Source organism: Pan paniscus, chromosome 8 (assembly GCF_029289425.2).
Source record: "Pan paniscus chromosome 8, NHGRI_mPanPan1-v2.0_pri, whole genome shotgun sequence".
NCBI classification, from domain to species: Eukaryota; Metazoa; Chordata; class Mammalia; order Primates; family Hominidae; genus Pan; species Pan paniscus.
In genome coordinates this window covers 86,520,923-86,545,134 of record NC_073257.2, presented here as the reverse complement: position 1 = coordinate 86,545,134, position 24,212 = coordinate 86,520,923, and the positions used below count along the sequence as shown (strand labels likewise).

The following is a 24,212-nucleotide window of genomic DNA, read 5'->3' as shown; positions in this document are numbered from 1 at the left end:
TTTTACCTTTTATAATTAGCTCAAATCCCTGAGGGTTCTAATATTCTACAGTGATTCTATAGCTAACACCTGTTTAGTTTCAAAGACTTACAGGTAGCAAAATAACCTACAAATAATCTACATACAAAGTCAAAAGATATCAAAATAGATTTTGATAAAATCTGTTCTCAAATATTTGGAATAGAAAAGAAATACATGCATATTTGAGAGGTAAAAGGATGAGGAGAGGAAAAAGTAACAAAGACAGAACTGTAGGAATGAGACATAGTAACAGCTTAATGACCAGCAATCCCACTTCATCCACAATATAAAACAACACATATATAAGTATTGAGATGTTATTTGTAATGGCAAAATGTTGGAAATAAACTAGAAGTCCACCTGTAGAAATCAGTCGATTAAATTATGATATATCCACACAATGGAATACCACACAGCCATTCAAAAATCCCAGCAAAACAACACAAAAAAAGGAAAAGCTCTGTGGAACACTCCTTCTATACAAAGTAATTTCCAGGATATTTTGTTAACTTCAAAAAAAAAATCAAGTCTCAAAGGTAAAAAGCTTTGTTTAAAAAATAAAACTTAATAATATATATTATTTTCAAATATGGGGGACAGCTTCAGGACATTGGATTTAGCAATGATTTCATAAATATGGAACAAAAGCACAGGCAACAAAAGCAAAAATAGATAAATGTGATTATATCAAGCTTAACTTCTGCATGGCAAAGGAGGCAATCAACAGAGTGAAAAGGCAACTTATTTCCAAACCATATATCCAATGAAAGGTTAATATCCAGAATATGTAACAAACTTCTAAATGAACAATAAAAATACAAATAACATGATCTTAAAATGGGCAAAGGACTTGAATAGACATTTCTCCAAAAATGATATATAAATGGCCAATAAGCACAAGAAAAGATGTTCAACATCAGTAATCATCAGGGAAATCAAAACCACAATGAGATATCACTTCACACTGATCAGGATGGTTACTACCGAAAACACAGAAAACAAAAAATGCTGGCAAAATGTGGAGAAGTGAATGAACCCTTGTGCAGTGTTGGTGGAAATGTAACATGGTACAGCCACTACTAAAATGGTATGGAGGTTCCTGAAAGAAATATTAAAAATTAAATTAACATATAATCAAGCAACCTCACTTCTGGGTATACAGTCAAAAGAATTCAAAGCAGGATCTCAAAGATATATTTGCATGTCCATGTTCACTGCAGCAATATTCATGATAGCCAAGAAGTACAAGCAACCCAGACATCTATCAACAATTAAAGGATAAAGAAACAAAAGAAGGAAATCCTGTCACATGCTACAACATAGATGAACATCAAGAACTTGCTAAGTTATATAAGGTCTGTCACAAAAAAGACACATATTGTATGATTCCATTCATAGGAAGTATCTGAAGTAGTCAAAATCATAGAAACATAAGTAGAATGTTGGTTGCCAAGGACGTCAGGGAGGGAAGTCAGAGAATTAAGAGTTTAATGGGTACAGAGTTTCAGTGTTGGAAGATGAAAAATTTCTAGAGGTTGACTATGTAACAACATGCGTATACTAATTGGTACATTTAAAAATGGTTAAGATGGTAGAGTTAATGTTATGGTTTTTATTACACAAAAGAGAATGTGTGTGTGTGTGTGTGTGTGTATATATATATATACATATTCTTGCCTCTAACTCCTGAATTCAACAGATCCTCCCAGCTCAGTCTTCTGAGTAGTTGGGACTATAGGTGCAAGCCACCTCACTCAACCATATATATTCTTTTAGTATAGATACTATACTATATATATATATTAGAATGTATATATAATTTTGTGTTTGCTAATTTTATAAAAAGAAACACAGAAAGAATAAACTAGAAATGAAAAATGCTTTTCTATGAGAGTGAGTGGGAAAGGAGTAGAGGAATAGGAATAGAAGAGTTCTCTGAATATAGCATTCCATACAAATTTGACTTCTGAAACATGTTAAAATTTTGCATTTTCAAATAATAAAATTTAATTTTAATTTCAAATTCCATTAGAAGAAAAACAAATTATGAAGTTGAATATAACAAGAATGAAAAATCAAAGAAGGTATCAAATTGTAACATAAGCACATAGAAAAAATAATGCAAATAATTTTTCAGTATGCTCTTATGACAATACAGTCTTAATGGAATAATTATAAGGAACAAAAACAACAAATAAATCAAACTTTATTTAGTAGGTTTATTGTTGGTTATGTTATTGGTGAAACTATTTTGTGCGTATTGTAGGATAGAGCAAATGAATATAAAGTTGATGCTGTTGGGAACTAGGTTTGCTGAACAGGATAAGGAAAACAGAAACATGGAATGGGGAAAGGGAAGAAGGTTCTAAGCAAGAAATCTGAGGGATGCTATCTTAACCATTATCAATTAGCATTATCAATAAAGCCATAAACCTTACGATGTGATGCAATGGGAAATACACAGTGTCACTTACGTACTATTATTGCCTAAAATCATGAGAATAAGTCCACAAGGTGGCACATATTACAATCAACTGGGTTGGACTCTTGAAGAAAATGCCTTAACCAAAAAGGTGGGAGGAAAGTATATTAAAGAAATAGTACTAATACATGTAATGTGTGATTCTTATTGGATCCTGGACTGAGAATAAAATTAAACAGCTATCAAGGACACTACCAGAATAACTGCGACATCTGGAATCTTGATCACACATCAGAAAACAGTATCAATGCTTAATTTCTTGAATAAGGAATAAATACTTCAGAATGGTTCTGAGGAAAATACACACACATACATTTATTTAAAGAGAGAACACAAATGTGTTGAAATGTTAACAATTGGTGGATCAATGTGAACGGTATAGAAAAGTTCATTTTACTATTCTGTAAGTTAGAAAATGTTCAAAATTAAAAGGTGGGACAAACATACTGTAGCTAAATCATTCCTTTAAAGAATAACAATAATTTAAACTTAATTTATTCCATTTTGGATATTATCACTCCATTTATCAAAATGAGTAAATAACATGAAGCAGTTAATATCATAAAATGTCTCAGTATAAATGCCTAACTTAAAATACTTTATTCTACAATTAGTGAAAGTATAAATTTAACAGAGAATTTCTATTGTTATTAAATTTAGTGAAAGTATAAATTTAGCAGAAAATTTCTGTGTTATTCTATAACTTACTTTTATTTATCTATAAGGCATGATTAAATGATCAACCATGTCTACTATATATAGCAAAATAAATAAAACCCAGAGCCAATAGCAACTTTTACTATGATTACTTAAATAATTTGTCATCAAAATAATAGCAAACTTTGTTCAGTGAAAATAAAGTCATTATTATATAATTTAGCCTAGTTATAATCAGAGAGTCTACATGTTCAAACTACAGTCTGAAATAAGAGCTATATCAACTCACTGTCAGGCTTAAACCTGATTTACTAACTACTCCATAATCAGGATTTAAATGAATCGAAATATTTCCACTACAAATAAATATTATTTGAACCTGCAAGGCAAAAATTGATAAACAGTAGAAATATTCAGCAACTTTGCTATCCTTTTACTATCGAATATTTCAACATGGGAAACTGCCTGACATTCTATTTCTGATATTCAGATATTGACAAAATGTGAGAACTTTGCTTTTGATCAGTGATTTCCACTCAAAAGTCATTCTAAAACCAGAGTTTAACAAGCCTAAAAATTCAGTTTTTTTACAGCCATTAAAAAAAAAAGCCACGTTAACTGCTTCAAAGCACTTAATAACCTCAGTAAAGATGTTATAATTGAGAATTAAATAGATTTTTAAAAATCAGTTTAGGAAAATTTAACAAGTAATTTGCAAAGATTTCTGTTAAAATTTTAGTACATCTGTAAGCATCTAAAACACAATGTTTCACCAACATCCAACTAATCTATTTCCTATCATTTTGATACTCAATCAACAAACATTTAATGCATGTCTGCCAGGGAATAAAAAGATAAAAATGATGATGTTCCTAATACAAAGTCACAACTACTAGATTTTGATTCTCCAGGATGGAGATTCAACCTTGTTTATAACCTTTGATTATGCTCCTTCTTTTAGCTAAAATAAACTGCCTACCTTCCCTTGGTTCACATATGTACAGTACACCTTAAAAACTTTAACTTCTGCTCTGGCCATGAGTGAGTAGCAGGCTCTAGAATTACTGTTGTGCTGTAAACCAGAAAACCAAAAGGAAACACCTACAGAATTTTCAGACATTGAATAACAGGCATGGTAGGACTGTGATCTCTGATAGGAAAGAAACAAGGTGTGCCCTGACATCATGCAGGTACTCTGCCAGGAGGCAAGTTCCACACCATGGAGAGGGAGAAAGAAGGCAAATAGAGCCTGGCATTTTCACTAAAATGAGGAGAAAGAGATGTGTTCAAGGAGAGCCAGGAGACTAGAAATTGTGAAAAAGATTTTCAGAGAAGAATGAGTTGAAATCTACAGAGTAACCCTTGAGGCTATGGCTAGATACCAACCTGTGCATGTTTAAGGAATATATGTAAAATCATAAGGAATCCACATAAATGCTCTAGAATTAAAAGTAAGTCAATCAAGGTCTCAGACTTTAAGATCAATATATAAAAATCTAATGTATTTCTATAAATTTTCAAAGAAGAGTTGAAAATTAAAATTAAGAAAACAATATTTACAATACCACCAAAATTGAAACATGTAGGAACACATTTAACCAAATATGCGCAAGACATATATGTAGAACACTACAAAAGACTGCTGAGGAAAAAAAAACAACTTATATTAACGAAGAGCTATATTATGTACATGGATTTGAAAACTCAATATTCTTAAGACATTAATTCTCCCCAAATTGATTCATAAGTTCAATGCAATCCCAACCAAACTCTCAATGGATTTTTGAGGATATCAAAAAGTTGATTCTATAATCAATATTAAAGGAAAAGGAACTAGAATAGCTAAAGGTCAGGAGGTATGTAGGTGTGAGAAAAACTAACACTGCTAAACGTCAATTTCTTCAAATATAAAATGTGGATAACATAACCTATGATCTTTTAAGGATGTTGTAAGAATTAGAAATTGACAAACAAGGCCGTGTGCAGTGGCTCACGCCTGTAATCCCAACACTTTGGGAAGCCGAGGCAGGCAGATCACCTGAGGTTGGGAGTTCAAGACCAGCCAAACCAACATGGAAAAACTCCATCTCTAAAAATACAAAAAATTAACCAGGCATAGTGGCGCATGCCTGTAATCCCAGCTACTCAGGAGGCTGAGGTAAGGAGAATCGCTTGAACCCAAGAGGTGGAGGTTGCAGTGGGCCGAGATTGCGCCATTGCATTCCAGCCTGGGCAATAAGAGTGAAACTCCTCTCAAAAAAAAAGAAAAAAGAAAAAAAAGAAATAAAAAGAAATTGACTAACAACCCACGCAGTTTAGTACAGTATAGGGTTTCTATTATTATATTTGTATCACTTTTATACAAAGAAGGAAAGGGCTCTTGTTATACTTTAAGTAATTATACCTAACTGGAGGAATAGGAAAACCACGGCCACTATTGGTAACTTCAAATAAATACTTCAATTAGTTTAACTTAAACAGCAATAGTAAAAAAGCAGCATATTACTGGAAAATACCCGTGAGAGAGATCAACTGCAGTGGAGGGGATCAGGAAAGGCCTCCAAAGACAGGTAGCAGTATCAACTGGTCTTTGAAGGATGGGTATGATCTTCCAAAATGGTTACAAACTAGAAAGAAAAAAGAGTCATACAGCATATAGCACATGCCTCCTTTCCTATGTTAGAAATTTTATCATGGTGCCCCTAGGATGAAAGAAATTCCATTTATTAAATAATTCGTTTCAGCCAAAAGTGTTTATTTCCTAATGATTTTCTACCTGTTAGGCACTGCAAAATTCTCAAATCTTGGAATCAGACTGGTAACCATCACCCTCATTTGTTTCACACTGATTTGCTTTTTATCACAGAAACCGTCAAAGATCCAGTTTCGCACAGTATAATGCCACCAAAAGGAATGTAGTAATCTAATGTTAAAACTGAAATACCAGACCAGGCGCAGTGGCTCACGCCTGTAATCCCAGCACTTTGGAAGGCTGAGGCAGGTGGATCACGAGGTCAGGAGTTCAAGAACAGCCTGACCAACATGGTGAAACACCGTCTCTACTAAAAATGCAATAATTACCCAGGCGTGGTGGCACGTGCCTGTAATCCCACCTACTCAGGAGGCTGAGGCAGGAGAATCGCTTGAACTCAGGAGGCGGAGGTTGCAGTGAGCCAAGATCCCGCCACTGCGCTACAGCCTGGGTGACACGGCAAGTCTCCATCTCAAAAAAAAAAAAAACTGAAATATCTGGAGCTAGTGGTTCATGCTGTGTCTGATAGACGTCACTGTGTTTACCTTGAAATTTTGAAATACCCTGAAGACTCTCTGTGGGTTTGCTACAACACCCCAAGCGGACTTAGTGCACAGATTGGGAAACAAGAATATAATATTAACAAAAACAATGAAAAACAGAAATAAAAGACTATTAGGAGTATACCGACAAAGCAACTATGTGGGAAGGAAGAGACTAATGGGAAAGGTAGATGTAGGCCAGATCATTAAATACCACTTCAAGAAATTTAGGCAACATCCTGAGGGTAGAAAGCAACACATGAAGGTTTTCGAGCAAAGAGTATGATGATAAGAGATGACAGTTCACTAAGGTAAGGAGCCAGAAGGAAAAAATTTACAACTGAATTTAAATAAGGCCTAAATAAATGGCATATTAAACTTCATAACAAGAGTCTTTAACAACATATGGAAAGATTTCTATTAATATTAACTTTACCTTCAAGGAAGATTTCCTTTTTATTACCTAAATGCAATATTTAGGACAATATAACTGACAATGATGCCCAAGAGGCAGTCACTTCTGAAATAATGCCATATGCTTTAATTCAATTCATAATAGAATGATGAAGAATGACACCTAGGTACTAAAAGAGTTGCAAGATAAGCCAAAGATATGAAATTTTATACAGAAAACTCAATGAGGCATCTCAGAAAAACTGTAAAGCACAACTAAAAGAAATTAAATGTCAAAACTGAGAAACAGCAACAAGCAGACTGCAAAGGATGATGAGGAAATCAAAACTGAAATAGATTGATAAGGAAAATAGCATATATCACATAACTTATAGGATAGATTCTCAGATGATTACAATACCACCAAGTGAGACAGGGCAAAACACAAGATTTTCATAAATATTAAGAATCTATTCTAACTGAATAACTAGTATGTTATGCTTCTTACCTTAAAAAACTGCTCCATTGCCCCTGCCAGCAAGCATCCTATTAATAAAAATCAATTTCTAATAATCTTGTTCTTTCCCTGAAATAGTTCTATTGTTATTTTTGTTAGTAAATATCTGTTAACATTCTCAGAACAGATTTGGGGAATATTAGGCCTAGTAGAAAAAATAAACTTTAGACTCAGATATATAAGTTCATCCAGCCATGTGATGGTAAACAAGCTACTATTTCAGAGACTATGTTTCTTGTGGAATTATTGTGATGATTGAATAGGATAATGTAAGCAAAGTGTTCAAGGCAGTGCCTATTACAGAGTACAGCTGACGATGACAACAGTGCCCTGAGACTGTGATAAAATGCAGAATTTTTAGTGTATATTCATTCAATTCATTCCACCAATATTTATTGATCACCTATTATTTGTTGGACATTATTGTAATTAATAATGGATAAAGAAGTCTTCTCTATCTCTTTTGTAGGCTTCTTTCCTTCTCCCCATTCCTTAGCATTTCTCAGGCCTGGATTCCCAGGTTACCTACAATTCTTACCGTATATACTTTCTCTGGATATGATCTAATCTACTCTCATGGTTTCAATTATCATCTATATGCTGAGACCCCCTCATTTTTAGCTTATACTTGTTTTCAAATGACTGCTCTGAATATCCAAATACCTACTCAACCCTATTTTGCCTATTAAATTGACACACTTTTACTCCTGCCTCTATTAACACCACTTTAGTACAGGCCACCATCTACTCTCAATTAGACTACTATAAAAGTCTCTTTTAAAAAAAATTTATTGAGATATATTCATATAACCATACAATTTGCCACTTTAAAATGTACAATTCAGTTGTTTCCTGTTTATTCACATAGCTGTGCAACCATCGCATTTTCATTATCTCAAAAAGAAACCTCTACCCATTGGATGTCATTTCCCATTCTCTCTGTCACTCCATCCTCCCAACCATGCAACCATTTGCAAAAGCTTCTTAGATCATCTCCCTGCCTTTAGTTCTGTTTTTCTCCAATCCACTGCATTTTGAGTGCTCTTCCTAAAATGTCCTTCAATCGTTACCCAAGTATCTTAAGCAAGTTCAACATAAACAACTTTATGATTGAACCATTAACTTCCTCTTCAAGTTAATCCTAAGCATTAACACTCTTGAATGCAATGTTCCAGTACACTGAATACTTCATTCTGTTTCTGTTTGTTCTTTCTAGCTTCCTACTTAGGTTTCAGGTTTCACTTACTGAGACAATGTTGTCCTAAACTCTGTTCTATATACCCATTGTTATTTATTTTTTATTTTTTTGAGACGGAGTCTTGCTCTGTCACCCAGGCTGGAGAGCAGTGGTGCGATCTTGACTCACCGCAAACCTCTGCCTTCCAGGTTCGAGCAATTCTCCTACCCCAGCCTCCTGAGTAGCTGGGATTACAGGTGCACGCCACCATGCCCAGCTAATATTTGCATTTTTAATAGAGGTGGGGTTCCACCATGTTGGCCAGGCTGGTCTTGAACTCCTGACCTCAAGTGATCCGTCCGCCTCGGCCTCCCAAAGTGCTGGGATTACAGGTGTGAGCAACCGTGCCCAGCCTATATGCCTGCATTTTATGTTGCCGCAACAAACTGTATCATTCCTATCATAGAATTAATTCCACTTAATGGTAATTTGCTGTTCAAGACTGTTTTCTTGGCTTCTTTAAAAGAGTTGTAGGGTGTGTTTCCAAATCTAGAAGAGTGCCTGCTACATTCTATGCAATTAAATAATTGTCAAATAAGTGAACAGGAAAGCCAGGATTGTATCTTCTTAAAACTTACAATTTAAGGGTACATAAAGCTTACATACAAGATATGTTACTATTTATTTTAAGAGATGATATGTATATAATAGGAGTTGTTGCAGAACATGCAAGTAGCACCTTAGTCTTTGCAGAGTGGCCAAAGAAGATTTCCTAAGATAAATATGAGAAACTGTGTCCAAGCTGACACTTAACTATGATGGAGATCAGGACACACTACCCCCAAAATATGGCACTTGACATACTGAAAATTTTAAGCTGAAGGAATTTGAGAACAGCAGGTGCAGGAAGGACTTTCTGATTTCCTCTGAAGCAAATCATAAGACCATCCATGTGAGAGGATGTTTACTATATGCAGAAAAAAAGAACATCCTTATCTCAGAAGATGGAAGGACATGAGATGAATCTAAACAAACAGGTCTTGCTAAGGTCCCCTCAGTTTACTACTCTTAGTTCATACCCCTTTTTGTCCTATTGCCTTTCCCTTCCACTCTTCATAAAACCTAATGTAAAAACACCAGGTTTAATTGTTTCTTCAAGTCTTCATTTCCCTCTATGTTACATAAAACTTAGAATATAAATTAGTGTACTTAACTTTTGTTAATCTGTCTTTTGTTACAAGAGTCTTACAGCAGAGAACTTAGAAGGAAAATATTTTTCCTCCCTCACAACTACAAATAGGAATTAGGGGATATATGAGGCTTACGTGGGATAGCTAATTTTCAGAAGAAGATGAATGGCAGAGAGGCCGAGAAAGAGAGAGAAAGAGAGAAAGAGAGAGAGAGAGAGAGAGAGAGAGAGAGAGAGACAGAGAGACAGAGACAGAGACAGAGACAGAGACAGACAGACTGACTACTGGAATCAGAAAACTAAAAGTTCAGTATTCCAAAAAGTCTTAGAATCAAAATGCTTATAATCTCTTACTCAAATCTGTATTCTAAAGATATAGTATTTCCTAAAGTACAGAATAAAAGTATGCTGCATATACTCTATCTAGAGGTATCATTAACAATATAACCAGTAATACAGGTTAAAGGTTCAGCATAGAATCTGGCATAAGGTTGGCAGAAAGTAAATTTTAATTATTATTATTATTATTACTGTTGTAATTATTGTAGCAGTATCACTAATACTATTGTTATTGTTACTTCTAAGTCAAATTGTTAGATATCTAGAATACTAAGAAGGAGTATGAATCTTATTTTCTAAGCTTTGTTAGTCTGCTTGAAGTCCAGGGGCCCCTATCATTGCAGGGTATGTGTGAGAGGAGTGGGGGAAAATCCAATAAACATCCTGAAATTGTAAGGAAACTTTGCTGTGTTTTTCAAGAGAGGATTCACAGATTTCATTAGGTGACTAACACGGTCTAGGCCACCTACACCAAGGGGAGGTGAGGGAAGAGTGTAGGCAGAACCCAGATATAGCCAGTGAGGAAGCCTTTTTCTTTTCAAGAAAAAGAGCAAAAAGGTTATAGAACTGAGTCAAATTCATCAAATTAAACAAGAAACTCATTTAATCCAAAGCTATTTACCAAAATTTTAAAATACTGTATCTTATAATTTAAAAAAACTGTGTTACTGAAACTTTCACTCAATTTCTTAAGATTAACAAAAATGGATTACAAAATAGCATGGATTTATCTCCAAAGGTCTCCAAAACTAGGGATAAAAAAATAACACAGCACCTGGTATGGTGTTACAATAGGTGTCAAGTTTTAATTCAATGTGACTTTCATCAGAACAAAAGAATAGGCTGTATATAAAATAAGAAAGAAAAACCACCAAGGAAGTTTATTGTGGTAAATTATAACCAGGACAAAACGGTGAGAAAGGGCCAGGTGCGGTGGCTCACACCTGCAATCCCAGCATTTTGGGAGGCTGAGGCCGGCAGATGGCTTGAGCTCAGAAGTTCGAGACCAGCCTAGGCAATGTGGTAAAACCCCATCTCTAGAAAAAATACAAAAATTAGCCAGGCGTGGCGGTGCGCACCTGTAGTTCTAGCTACTCAGGAGGCTGAGGTGAGAGGATCGCCTGAGCCTGGGAGGTAGAGGCTGCAGTGAGCCAAGATTACATCACTTGCACTCCAGCTTGAGTGACAGAGTGAGACCATGTCTCGAGAAAAGAAAAAGGAAGGTGAGGAAAGGAAGAAACCTTTAGAGAAACACCACAGTGATCTTTAGACATAAGAATGTCACTCAAATGCATCTGCCCAGAAATTCTACAAAATCCACAGAGAAGCATGCCAACTAATAACCAAAGAATAAGAAAAGAATTGAGAAAATCCTTCTCCTTTACTGTTTCTAGTATACACTTTATAAAAAGCAAAATCCCTCAAGGCAGTAAACATCTGCCCAACAACACTTAACAGCAGCAACATCAAAAATGTAAGGCAAAGGTCAAGTCAAAGTTTATTGACAATGATGAACTATGACAGCCTCTATTAAATTACCCCTTCCTTCAAGGTGTATGTGATCAAAGCAGCAAAGATATTTTCATTCAGTCACATAACAAGCCATTTGTTGAGATTGAAACATCTGGTCAATATCTCCTAACACTGCAATTTCACGCACAGTTAGCATTAGGGCACATTTCTTCTACTCTTCTTACAGGGTCCATAAGGGTGGCACATATGGCTGATCATTTCATTCAAAAAGGATTCAATTCAAGGCATTACACACAATCGTCTGTGCTTTATGGTGTTTTAAGTCTACCTGCCACAGTTTTCCATCATCATTGCTGACTGCTGTTCTCTTCCACTATAAAAGCCTGCAAATATGACAAAGCACTTAAAGCTTAACAGCTTTCCTCTACCTGAGTTAGTAAGCATTTAAGGCAAAGGAATCTATAAAGTGGCAGGTCATTTTCTATTGTCAAGAACTCCCAATACATGAAACTATTTACCATTTTATTTACCATTTAGCAAAAATCTAATACAGATTAGAAAAGTAATTTTTAATGTCAAATCAAATACTTAACTTTCTGCTTGACAGATCTGCGAAAGTACACTCTTTTGGCTATGATTTTAAGTTATAATAAACAATTAGAAAACAATATCATAAAACATTTAAAAATTTAATTTTAACATATATTAACAGATTTTTTTTAACTTGACAAAGAACAATTCTATACCAGAGAAAATCAGAATGTTACAATTTTATCAGTCCCATACACTGAAAATTTTCCACTTGAAATTCATGCATTTGTTGTCATGGTAACAGAGCCCTTTCTTAAACACTTACAGTAGTAAACTTGAACTCACACCATAGATTTCTCTTTTTCCCTTTCTTCCTTTAGTATAATACCTTCAAAAGAAAAACAGGGTGAGGGTGCGGGACAACTTTAAAGCTATTGTTTCATATTTCCTTTGACACATTTCCCTGACAGGTAGTATGACTATATGAGTATAATTATTTTCTGAAATTTAAGATTTTGCCTAGAAGCTAATAGCTAAATAAAAAAATGGTTTTTTTTTTTGAGACAGGGTCTCACTCTGCCGCCCAGGCTGGAGTGCAGTGGCACGATCTCGATTCACTGCAACCTCTGCCTCCCAGGTTCAAGCGATTGTCCTGCCTCAGCCTCCCAAGTAGCTGGGACTACAGGTGCATGCCACCACACCCAGCTAATTTTTTGCATTTTTAGTAGAGATGGGGTTTTACCATGTTAACCAGGATGGTCTCAATCTCCTGACCTTGTGATCCGCCCGTCTCAGCCTCCCCAAAGTGCTGGGATTACAGGTGTGAGCCACTGCGCCCGGAGAAGAACTATTCTTCTCATGATAAAGAAAAACAACCACCTTACAATAAGGAACATGCAATGACTGATTAAGGGAAGCGAGTATCAAAATAACAAGGTTAAATTAAAATCTAAATTAGATACAATGTCCAGGACTGCTACTTCAGCATATAATGATTTATTTTGTTTGTTCATTTGTTCATTAATTGAGTCAGTCAATCCAATCTAATGATATTTATAAAGATAGTTCTAAGGGCCAGGTACCATCCTGTTACTTGACCACAAACTTGAACAAGTCAGGCTGGTCCTTATTTTCATGGAGATTCCACACAATATAAAATGCAAAGCATAGCAAACAAAAACATTCACAGAAATAAAATGCATAATTGTAAGAAATGCTATGAAGAAAAAAATGTTTGAGAAAGACAACGAGTGGGAGGCAGGCAAAGAAGGAACCAATTATTTATTTTTTTAGAGATGGAGTCTCACTCTGTCACTCAGACTGGAGTGCAGTGGTACAATCATAGCTCACTGTAACCTTGAACTCTTGGGCTCAAGTGATCCTCCCTGCCTCAGCCTCCTGTGTAGCTAGAACTACATGTGCAAGCCATCAAACCCAGCTAATTCTTCAATTTTTCAGAGACCAGGTCTCGCTATGTTGCCCAGGCTGGTCTCTATCTCCTGGCCTCAAGTTATCCTCCTGCCTCAGCCTCCCAAGTAGCTGGGATTAAAGGCACTCAGCTAAAATATATTTTAAATAGACAAAAGGACATTTAAACTGAGACGTGAAACATGCAAATGAGCTGATTGGGTAAAGAGTGACCTTACGGTTAGGGGAAGTTTCCAGAGGGAGGAGCAATGCAAAGCATCTGAGGCAGGAAAAACTTTGGCATATTAAAACAATTTAACACCTGTATGGCTGGAGCTCAGGGAGATGAAAATGGTTAGAAAAATATGCAGTTCTAGATTATGTGGGCCTTGTTGGTTATATTAAGAAGGATAAATTTTATTCAGTGTAATAGTATGCCACTGAAGGATTTTAATCAAGAAGGTGAAATTATCAAATGTAAAGTAAGATCACTTTTGCTACTGTGTATAACTGGATTGGAGAGGCAACAAGACCAGTGAGAAGAGTGTTATTCACACACCACATCCAGTCCATTTGAAAAGCCTGTTCTCAAACTATTTCCAGATTTCAACCAGTTTTCATTAACTCCACTGCTACCACCCATCCAAGTTACCATAACTGCTTGCCTAGACTGTTGCAATGATTTCCTAACCTCTCTGTTTCCATCCTTGACTCCACGCACATAGAGCTGTCCTTTTTAAATGCAAGCCGAAGTATGTCATTCCTTTGTTCAAAACCCTGTGATGCTTCCAACAACACTCACTAAAAAGCAAAAATCTTTACAATAGTCTATGAGGCCCTACAGGTTCAAGCCACTTCCCTTTACCTCTCATTGCCTCTCTAACTCCATTGTCTACTATTCTCCATTACTCTGCTCCAACCACTCTGAACTCTCTACAGGATTTTAAACAATTTTTTAAATTTTTATTTTATTTTAGAGATGGGATCTTGCTATGTTGTCCAGGCTAGATCTGAACTCCTGGGCTCAAGCAATCCTCCCACCTTAGCCTCCTGAGCAGCTAGGACTCCAGAAGCACACCACCACACCCGGCTCCCTACTGGATTTTGAAACACACCAAACATGCCCTCCTTTAGCAAATGCCAACCCCTCCACTGAACTGGATTTCCCCCAGAAACCCATATGGATCCTCACTCATCTTGAAAGTCTTTACCCAAATCTCACCTTCTCAATAAAACTATTTAACATTGTAAAGTGTTGCTTCTGTTCCAACATTCCCTATGCCACAAACACTCTTCTAATGCATTCTGGAACCTGGCATCATAAGTACTGGATAAACTGTATCTTAAAAGATCAATGTAAAGAAATTATAGTATTATTTTAATAGATACCAAAAATTTATTCTGGTGATATTCAAAACATACTACTAAAACAACATAATTATACAAGAAGAAAATTATACTAAAATAAATATTAGCTATTCATGTTATTGTAGGATGCATGTTATCACTGCTATTTTTAACTGTTATGGCCTATATAATTACATCCTAAAATTAAAGGCCTAAAATATGAAAAAAGGGAAAGCACAATATCACAATCTACAAAAGATATGGAAAAATTAAAAAACAAACATCTGCTTTCTTTCTTTTTTTGAAACAGAATCTCACTCTGAGTGCTTTGGCATGCTCATAACTCACTATAACCTCAAACTCCTGGGCTCAAGGGGCTGGGATTACAGGTGTGAGCCTCTGCTCCCAGCCCAAATATGTAGTTTCTGATTATTATGGGAAGTGATTCAATCTTCATTATAAACCTATGAGGTAGACACATGATCTCCATTTCATAGATTAAAAAAAAAAAAACTGAGGCACAGAAAGACTAAATAACCTAACCATCCTAGGGTTTAATTTGAGACACCTCAACTCCAAAGCTCAAGTGTGACAATTCTATGCTAGTCACTGAAGAGGATCACCCAAAAATTTTATTAGATATTTGTGAGATAAAGTAAAATCCTAAGTGCCCCAACCTACTGAACAGACGTCTGTGGGCTAAGGAGGCCCCAGAAAAACTTTAAAAACGAAGTTTCCCGGCCTTGATGAGATAGGAGGTTGGTCACGTCTCAGTATACCCTCTTCCTCACTACCTGTCATTAGACTATCTTTCCTAAGAATTAAACAAACACCAGCCCTGGAAAAGAAAGAATGGAAAATTCTTCCACTGACCAACTGCCTGATGTTGTGGCCAGATTCCCCTCCCTTTTCATGGTTTTTGACATGACTGCTGACCAACTTACAAAGCAATCCTTCCTGATAAACGACAATTGACCATGGACTGGTCAGTTTACAGAGAATGTGCACAAAGCACCTTTGAGTCCTAAGTTTCACCTTTGATGTATAGAGTCTGATTTTACCACATTTTTAATGTTAAGTCTCCATTCCAAAGCGAACATGGGACATATGTAACATGTTATATTTGCTTATCATACATACATGTAACCCCTTTCATGAATACTCATAGCTCCTCCTATAACCTGTTAAATATGTATGTTCAGCTAACCCATTTAGTGTAAAACTCCTCTCTCACCCATCGTCTTTGAAATGGCTACTTTTGATCTAATCCAGAGGCTGTGCTTCCCAGCCTACAGGTTGTAACCCTTCTCAGAAATAAAGTTCTCTTTTCCAGATTTACAGATCTCATGATTTTTAAGTTGACACAGTAATGAGAGTTTGGTCAGATGTCCAGTTACTAAAACACATGCTTTAAAAATCTTCTCAGATACCAATAATAACCTACTAGAAAAACAGTAAGGAAAATGTTCTATATACAATAGCAGAAAGAAAACCAGACAAACAAAAAACCTACACCTGAACATATTGATTAATCTCAGCATCATTAAAAGTGGAACAACCAGATATGATGGCTCACAGATGAGATAAAATGGAAATGATGGAGCATCACTTTAAGAAGATTCTTGCCTAAAGAAATAAAACCTGAGTTTAACCAAATCTCTAGCTCAAATTCTCAGCAAATACTAAATATGAAGCAACTAACCAAATTCAGAAAGTGAGATATTCTCCTGGAAAAATAACACAGTTTCTCTTTTAAAAAAAGGTCAAAGACAGTATTAAAAAAAAAAAAAAAAGACAGACGAGAGAGAGAAAAGCAGTAATAATAAAAGACACAAGGTACAAATATAGTGTTTGAATTCTTTAGATGCTGATTCAAATAAACTTACTGTAAAAGGCTATTTTTGAAACAATTATGAAATGCAAATCTAAATTGGATATTAAATAGCAGTAAGAAATTACCATTGTGAATAATATGATGGTGGGTTTTTTGAGACCATTCTCAGGCAATCTAGAGCATTTGAGGATGAAATGATAAGACATCTGGGACTTGCTTCATAGGAGAGGTACTTAAATCAGGTTTGGCAAATGTAAATAATTACTGAAGCTAGATAGAGAATAGAAACGTGGAGTTCATTATACCTACTATTCTTTCTCTGTGTATGTTTGAAACTTTCGATAATAAAAAGCTATGAAATAAATAATTAAAATGAAAAACTTGATATATGATAAGAAAACAAAAATGTACCCTAAAATGTTATTTCTTCCTAAAGAACCTACAAATTCCAATGTGATATTTTGAAAATATCAATATGATTTTTAAATTCATGTGGAAGAATAATAAGAAAGTACCTTCTGAAATAGATGAGTAATAATGATGGGATTAAGGGAGCAGTTTACTACCAGGTATTAAAATGTATTATTTGTTAATTGCTTTAGAAACAATTTGGTACTAATATACAGATCAACAGAAAAATACAGAGTTCAAACACGGATCCAAGTACCTACGGCAATATAGTATTAAAATAAAGGTGATTTTTTTTTTAGACGGAAATGAGGGAATTAGTACATTAAGCTGGCATAAAAACAGAACCATTTTCAGGGAAAAAAAGAAAAGTTTTTCCTGTCACACTTTAACCAAAAGTGTAAAAACAACAACAGCAGCAACAACAAAAACCCCACACAAATGAAAAAACAAACCAAAACAAAACAGAACCCATAAAGGTATTAGAAAATTCAGCCACTTATTTTAATAACCAAGACAGAGAAAGATTTCCTAACTTTGGCACATACACCAAATACTACAAAGAAAAATACTGACAGCTTAGACTTTGACATAAAGTGAAGATACCATAAAATCTTTGAAGAAGCCCCCTTTGCCACTCTCCTGGTGCTGCTGAGGTAGGACCAGCAGTTTAAAAAAAAAAATGGCTCTTGCCATTCTGGCCCCCCTTGACTGACTCTAATAAGAGGCTACAGCTTTGAGACTGCCTATCAGCCAAGTGTAAATAGGTAGTAACAACTGTATCACAGTCCAAAATGCTGATTGTGAAGACAGGTAAATCAAATGACAATTTCCCAGGCATATCCACATCTCTGGAGAGTCCATATTTTAGCCTGCCTACATCCATTCTTGCACAACTACAATTTTTTTAAAGGGCAATGATATAAACACTAACAAACAATAGACATATATATTCTCTAGCACAGTAACCAAACAATGGCAAATGAAAATAATGAGAAAACATTTTTTATAATTTGACAGGCAAAGCTGTCATTTTTATATTAAAAAAAGCAAAAGGCAATTATCATTTATGGGGATGGTAATGCATCATTTTTTAAAAATCTGGCAACAGACATCTACAAACAATATTGGTAATTAAGTTTTTATAGGATAATTAAAATGTATAGAATTCTTTTACAAAAAAGATTTATATGCAGAAAGTGTAAGGGGAGTCTGATTCATACCTCAATTATAACATCATCAAAATAAAAATGTTACTGAGCACCCACAATAAAATTAGGAACTCGTTAATCCAAGACACTCTTATTATATCTAAAGTACTCTGTGAGGGAATAGAAGCACAAATAAAGTCATGAGAAGTTCATAGCTCTGCTGGAGGAGTAAGCATGAAAACAACATACGAGGAGTGTTATAATAAAGGTACGAACAAAAAACTTGGAAAGCACCAAGGAATATGGGGTATAATGAAAAGGTCAAAGAGTAAATGACAGATATGCTGTTTCTTGAAGTTTGAAGATTTTACCAGGCGAAAAGAAGAAAAATAAACTAAAGTGAATTATACATAGAGAAACTCATACGCAAAAAAAACACAGAGAGACATGGGCATGCTTTCTCTGAATTTAGTAAAAGATGGGGTCCATAATAGCATATTTTATGAAGGACTAACCATGCATGACAATGACAAGCAGGCTGGGATCAGAGAGTTACCTGATCAATCTGTATTTCAGAAAGATAATTAGGCAACAGTGTACAGAAAACTAATCAAAAAATGGGAGATAATTCTCCCTGAGTCTCTGAAAATTATGATCGTGTAAAACTCATATCCACCAGTGAGGTTCCCAATGCTTAAAGACTATTTTCTTGTTTAGTAGTGATATTGACAAATAAGACATTTTACATTTGTAAGATATGCATAATTTAAGGAACAAAAACTCTGGCAAATGATTAATGTATCATGGTAAAAACATCACATATGGGTAAAATCCATTCAAAGGGTAAAACAGACCAATAAATATATATTCTTTATCAGCTCCTTAAGATATAATTCACATACTATGCAATTCATCCCTTTGAAGTGTACAGTTCAATGGTGTTTAGTATATTTGGAGTTGTATAGGCATCACCACATCAATTTTAGAACATTTTTCAACACCCCCCAAAAAAACCAGTTAACTCTTGAGTCATCACTTCCGAAAACCTCATCTTCACAAGTCCCAGGCAAACACTAATTTATTTTCTGTCTCTAAAAATATGCATGTTCAGGCCACTTCTCAGACATGGAATCATAAAACATGTGTACTTTTATGACTGGCTTCCTTCATTTAGCACGATATTTTCAAAATTTGCCCATGTTGTAGCATGTATCAGTACTTCATTTCTTTTTTGTCAAATAATATTCTATTGCATGGATATTCCAAATTTTGTTTATTCATTTATCAGTTAGTAACACATTTGGGTTGTTTCCATGTTTAGGCTATTATACATAATGCTGCTATAAACATTTGTGCAAACATTTTCATTTGTCTTGTGTATATACCTAGGAGCAGAATTGCTGGATATGGCAACTCTATGTTAAAATATTTAAGGAATTGCAAGACTCTTTTCCAAAAAGGCTGCACTATTTAACATTCCCACCAGCAATGCCTTAGGGTTCTCCAAATCCTTGCCAAAACTCTGTCCTTCTGATTATACCCATCATCCTAGCAGGAGTGAAATGGTATCTCATTGTAGTTTTGACTTTAATATACCTGATAGCTAATTATGTTGAGAATCTTTTTATGTGCTCCTTAGTCATTTGTATATCTTCTTTTGGGAAACTGCCTATTCAGATATTCTGCCCATTTTTTAAAGTGAGTTATTTGTCTTTTCATCATTATTGAGTCTAAATAATTCTTTATATATTCAAGATAAAATAGATATGTGAGTGCAATTTTCTCCCATTCTGTGGGTTGTCTTTTCACTTTCTTGATGGTGTCCTTTAAAGCACAAAACTTTCAAAACTTGATGAAATCTAATTTATTTATTGTTTTCTCTTATTGCTCATGCTTTTGGTGACCTATCTAAGAATCATTTGCCAGCTCATATCCCATGCCCAGTCATAAACATGTATCCCTATGTCTTCTAACGGTTGCAGTTTTAGTTCTTACATTTAAGTCTTTAATTCATTTTGAGTTAATTTTTGCATATGAGATAGGGGTCCAGCTTTTTTTTTTTCCCATATGGATGGGCAGGTGTTCTAGTACCCTTCATTGAAAAGACTATTCTTTATGCCATGGCACACTTATAGAAAGACAGGTTACCATAAATGTGAAGACTTATTTCTGTTCTCAATTCTATACCATTAATAGATATGTCTATCATTATGCCAGAACTACATATTGGTATGGCTTCATCATATGTTTTTTAATTGGGAAGTGAGAAACACAATTTTGGTCTTTTTCAAGATTGTTTTGGCTATACTGGGTCCCTTTAATTTCCATATTAATTTTAAGAGCAGCTTGTCAAACTGTGCAAAGAATTTAGCTGTGATTTTAGTAGGAAATTTATTTTAGATCAATTTGGGGGAGAACTGCCATCCTAAAAATATTAAATCTTTTCAAAATATCAACATTTAATGTCTTTCCATTTAGTTTCCTTTAATGTCTTTCAATGTTACGTAGTTTTTAGAGTAAAAGTTCCACACTTCTGTTGTTATATTTATACTTAAGTACATTATTTCTTTTTAAGATATTTAAATGAAATTGTTTCATAACTTCATTTTCAATTTGCCCATTAATATTGCTCAAAAATCCAATATATTTTTCTATCTTGATATTTTATCTGTCAACCTTGCTGAATGCATTACTTTTTTTTTTTTAAACTGACATTTATTTTCCGTCAACCTTATTTCCATGTTGCTTAAGAGCGTGTGCAATAACAGCTTAAGACCTTTCAGTGGTTGCTCCTACCCATTCAATGGCCTGAGCATTGGGAGCTGTGGACCAGCCTTCCGTGGCAGGCTGAGCACTCCAGTCTTCAGTAGGGAACTGATGAATAGGCGCAGAGGGCACGTGCACACCTTCAGACCAGTCTGCAACCTCAGGCTGAGTAGTAGTTAACTCAGGAGCTGGAGCAGTCCATTCACCCTGAAATTCCTCCTTGGTCACAGCCTTTTCAGCAGCAGCCTGCTCTGCTTTTTCAGTCTCTTTAGGATCTCTGTAGAGTAGAGATCAGGCATGAATTCCCATGGGTGTTCATGGGAAATGGTGCCACACGCGCGCAAACTTTCCCGGGCTGGCATCCACCACATCAAACCCATTGAGTGAGCTCCCTTATTGTTGCATAGAATGGCAATGTCCACAAAGTGCAGAGGAGAATCTGTGTTACACAAAGCAATGGTAGATAGGTTAACGTAAGATGCCTCTGTGAGAGGCTGGTGGTCAGCCCTGGGGTCAGTAACCACAAGAAGCCGTGGCTCTTGGAAGGCTACCTGGATGTGGTTAGTGAAGGTTTCAGGAGTGAAGTGGCCAACAATTGGAGTGGCTCCAGTGGCAGCAGCAAACTTCAGCACAGCCCTCTGGCCAATATTCCTGGAGGATATAACACTGACATCAGCAGGGTTTTCAATGGCAACAATGGCACAAGCTGCCAGCAGAAGCTTCTCCCAGGTCCTCTTCAGATTTATGATGTGGATGCCATCACTTTTCCTTATAGAGATGTACTGTTCCATCTGGAAGTCAAGATTGGTACCACCTAAGCAGGTTCCTGCTGCAAGGAACTTAAGGACATCCTCCTCCTTCATTTGCAGGACATCAAGGGCTCCAGACATGGTGAAAAGTTTCGCTTTAAGCTACGATGGGAATCCAGAAAGAACGCCATATGGACGTCTATGTGGGTAGTGTGAAAAACCATTTATTACTTCTAATAGATCTGTAGGGGACTCCTTAAGATTTTTGTTTGGTATATAAGATCATGTTATCTACAAACAGATACAGTTTTACTATTTCCTTTCCAATATAAATGCCTTTTATTTATCCAGTTAAAGCATATGATTCAATGATTTTAGGTATAATCATACTTCTGTAACCATTACCACAAATCATTGTAGAACATTTTCTCACCCTAAGAAGAAACCTTGTACCCATTAGCAGTTACTCCTAAATCTTCCCATCTCCTTCCAATCCTAGACTGATTTTTCTAACATGTTTCCAACATGTAAACATAACACACTTTAATTTTTCCTTTCCAAACCCCAAAGTTGCAATAGCTAGTATATACTTATAAATGATTTCATTGAAAACTGATCTTTCATCATAATGTGTTGTTTGAAAAGGAAACATCATGATTAAAAACACAGGAGATGATCAGTACAGATATCCTGAAACTAACAGTATAAATACATCTCCACAATAAAAATTGCAAAACCCTACTTTGAACTCACCATAAAATTATTCTACATAATCAAAAATATTTATCAAAAGTTTACCCTAGCCTGGGTGCAGTGGCTCACATCTATAATCCCAGCACTTTTGGAGGCCAAGGCAGAAGGATCACTTGAGCCCAGGAGTTCAAGACCTGGGCAACATAGTATGATCCCCATCTCTAAATTTTATTTTTTTAAAAGAAGAAAATTTATATAATAAAAAATTGATCAAATATTTATAATAAAATATTTTAAATACTCTATCATAATCACACATATTTCAAACTGCCAGCAATGATCTAGAGGGCCAACTATATATCAGAAAGCCTGTAGAAATCTGGCAGAAAGGTAAAAAAGATGTTGCTTTCTCAAATTTTAGAGGGCTAACTGAAAACATTAAGTTAGTAGTCAAATGTATTTAACAAGGAAAGCAGATGGTCAATGTTATGATTATTTAAGCTAGTTCTGATTTCCTAATAACAATAATTGATATATATGAGGTTATGGGAGAAAATATACACCACATTCATAACTTTTCAGAGATGTTCAGTACTTTTTAGAGATGGATTCATCTTAGGATTAAAAATTGAGGTGAATTCAGACAACTCATTCACTGTCATATGAACATAAATTCCTTTAGTTTGTTTTTCTAATTTGTTTTAACAGTAGTATAGAGATTTGAATTAACAAAATTAACTGTACATATTTAAGGTGTACAATTGTTTAAGTTTTGGCTTATGTATATAGCTGATGCACAATTAATCAATTTTAAACGGATCATTCTATTAGTATCATATGTAAAGAATCTGCACACTTATTTTCATTCAGTAATGTTTTTACAGTTTTCAGAGTAAAGGTCTTCCAGATCTTTTGTCAGATTTGTCCCCAAGTATAGCCTATTATTTATGTGATAGAAAATATTTCTTCTATTAAATTTTAATTTCAAATTTTTGTTCCTAGTACAGAAAACTACATGAGTTTTAAATACTGATCTTATATTCTGCAAGCATGCTAAACTCAATTATTCATTCTAGTACCTTTTTGTAGATTCTACAGAATAATATACATAGATGATCATATCACTGAAGTATAATGATTGATTTATTTCTGTTTTTTAATCTAGAAGCACTTCTTTTTCTTAACTAATTGCACTGGCTAGAACCTGCAGTACAGTATCGAACAGAAGTAGTGAAAGTAGACATCCTTGTCTTATTCCTGATCTTAGTGAGAAAGCATTCAGACATTCACCAGTAAATATAATATTACCATTGGTTCCTTATAGATGCTAATTATCAGGTTGAGGAAGTTCCTCTCTATCACCAGTTTCAGGAGTGATTTTATGAGGAATGGATGTTGGATTTTATCAAATGCTTGTTCTGTGTCTTAAGAGATAAACACACAAATTTTCTTTAATCATTATTTTAGGTGAAGGATAAGTACAGTACTTGTTACTTCATCTTATCGAAAGCAGAGAGCCCCAACTTCCTTTAGATTTAATGAATAAAAAAATACTTAGACTTCATGAATGCAATCAACTATGCAAATATACAACTCATATTTGTTAGATAAAGAACTCTTCTAACTCTTTTTGTGGTACTGCTCTGTCTCTGAGGCTGTAGCACAGCGGCACAATCATGGCTCATTGCAGCCTCTACCTCCCGGTCTCAAATAATCCTCCCACCTCAGCTTCCTGAGTAGCTGGGACTACAGGCATGCACCACCACACCTGGCTAATATTTGTA

General features: G+C 35.2%; 1 protein-coding gene and 1 pseudogene across 11 annotated transcripts in view; both read right to left on the bottom strand.

The window, feature by feature from the left end:
- The window catches only part of ADK (adenosine kinase), a 563,972-nt gene that overhangs the window by 319,692 nt on the left and 220,068 nt on the right, over positions 1-24,212 (bottom strand). The gene's annotated exons all lie outside the window — the stretch shown is intronic.
- LOC134731138 (small ribosomal subunit protein uS2-like) lies at positions 19,444-21,876 on the bottom strand (annotated as a pseudogene).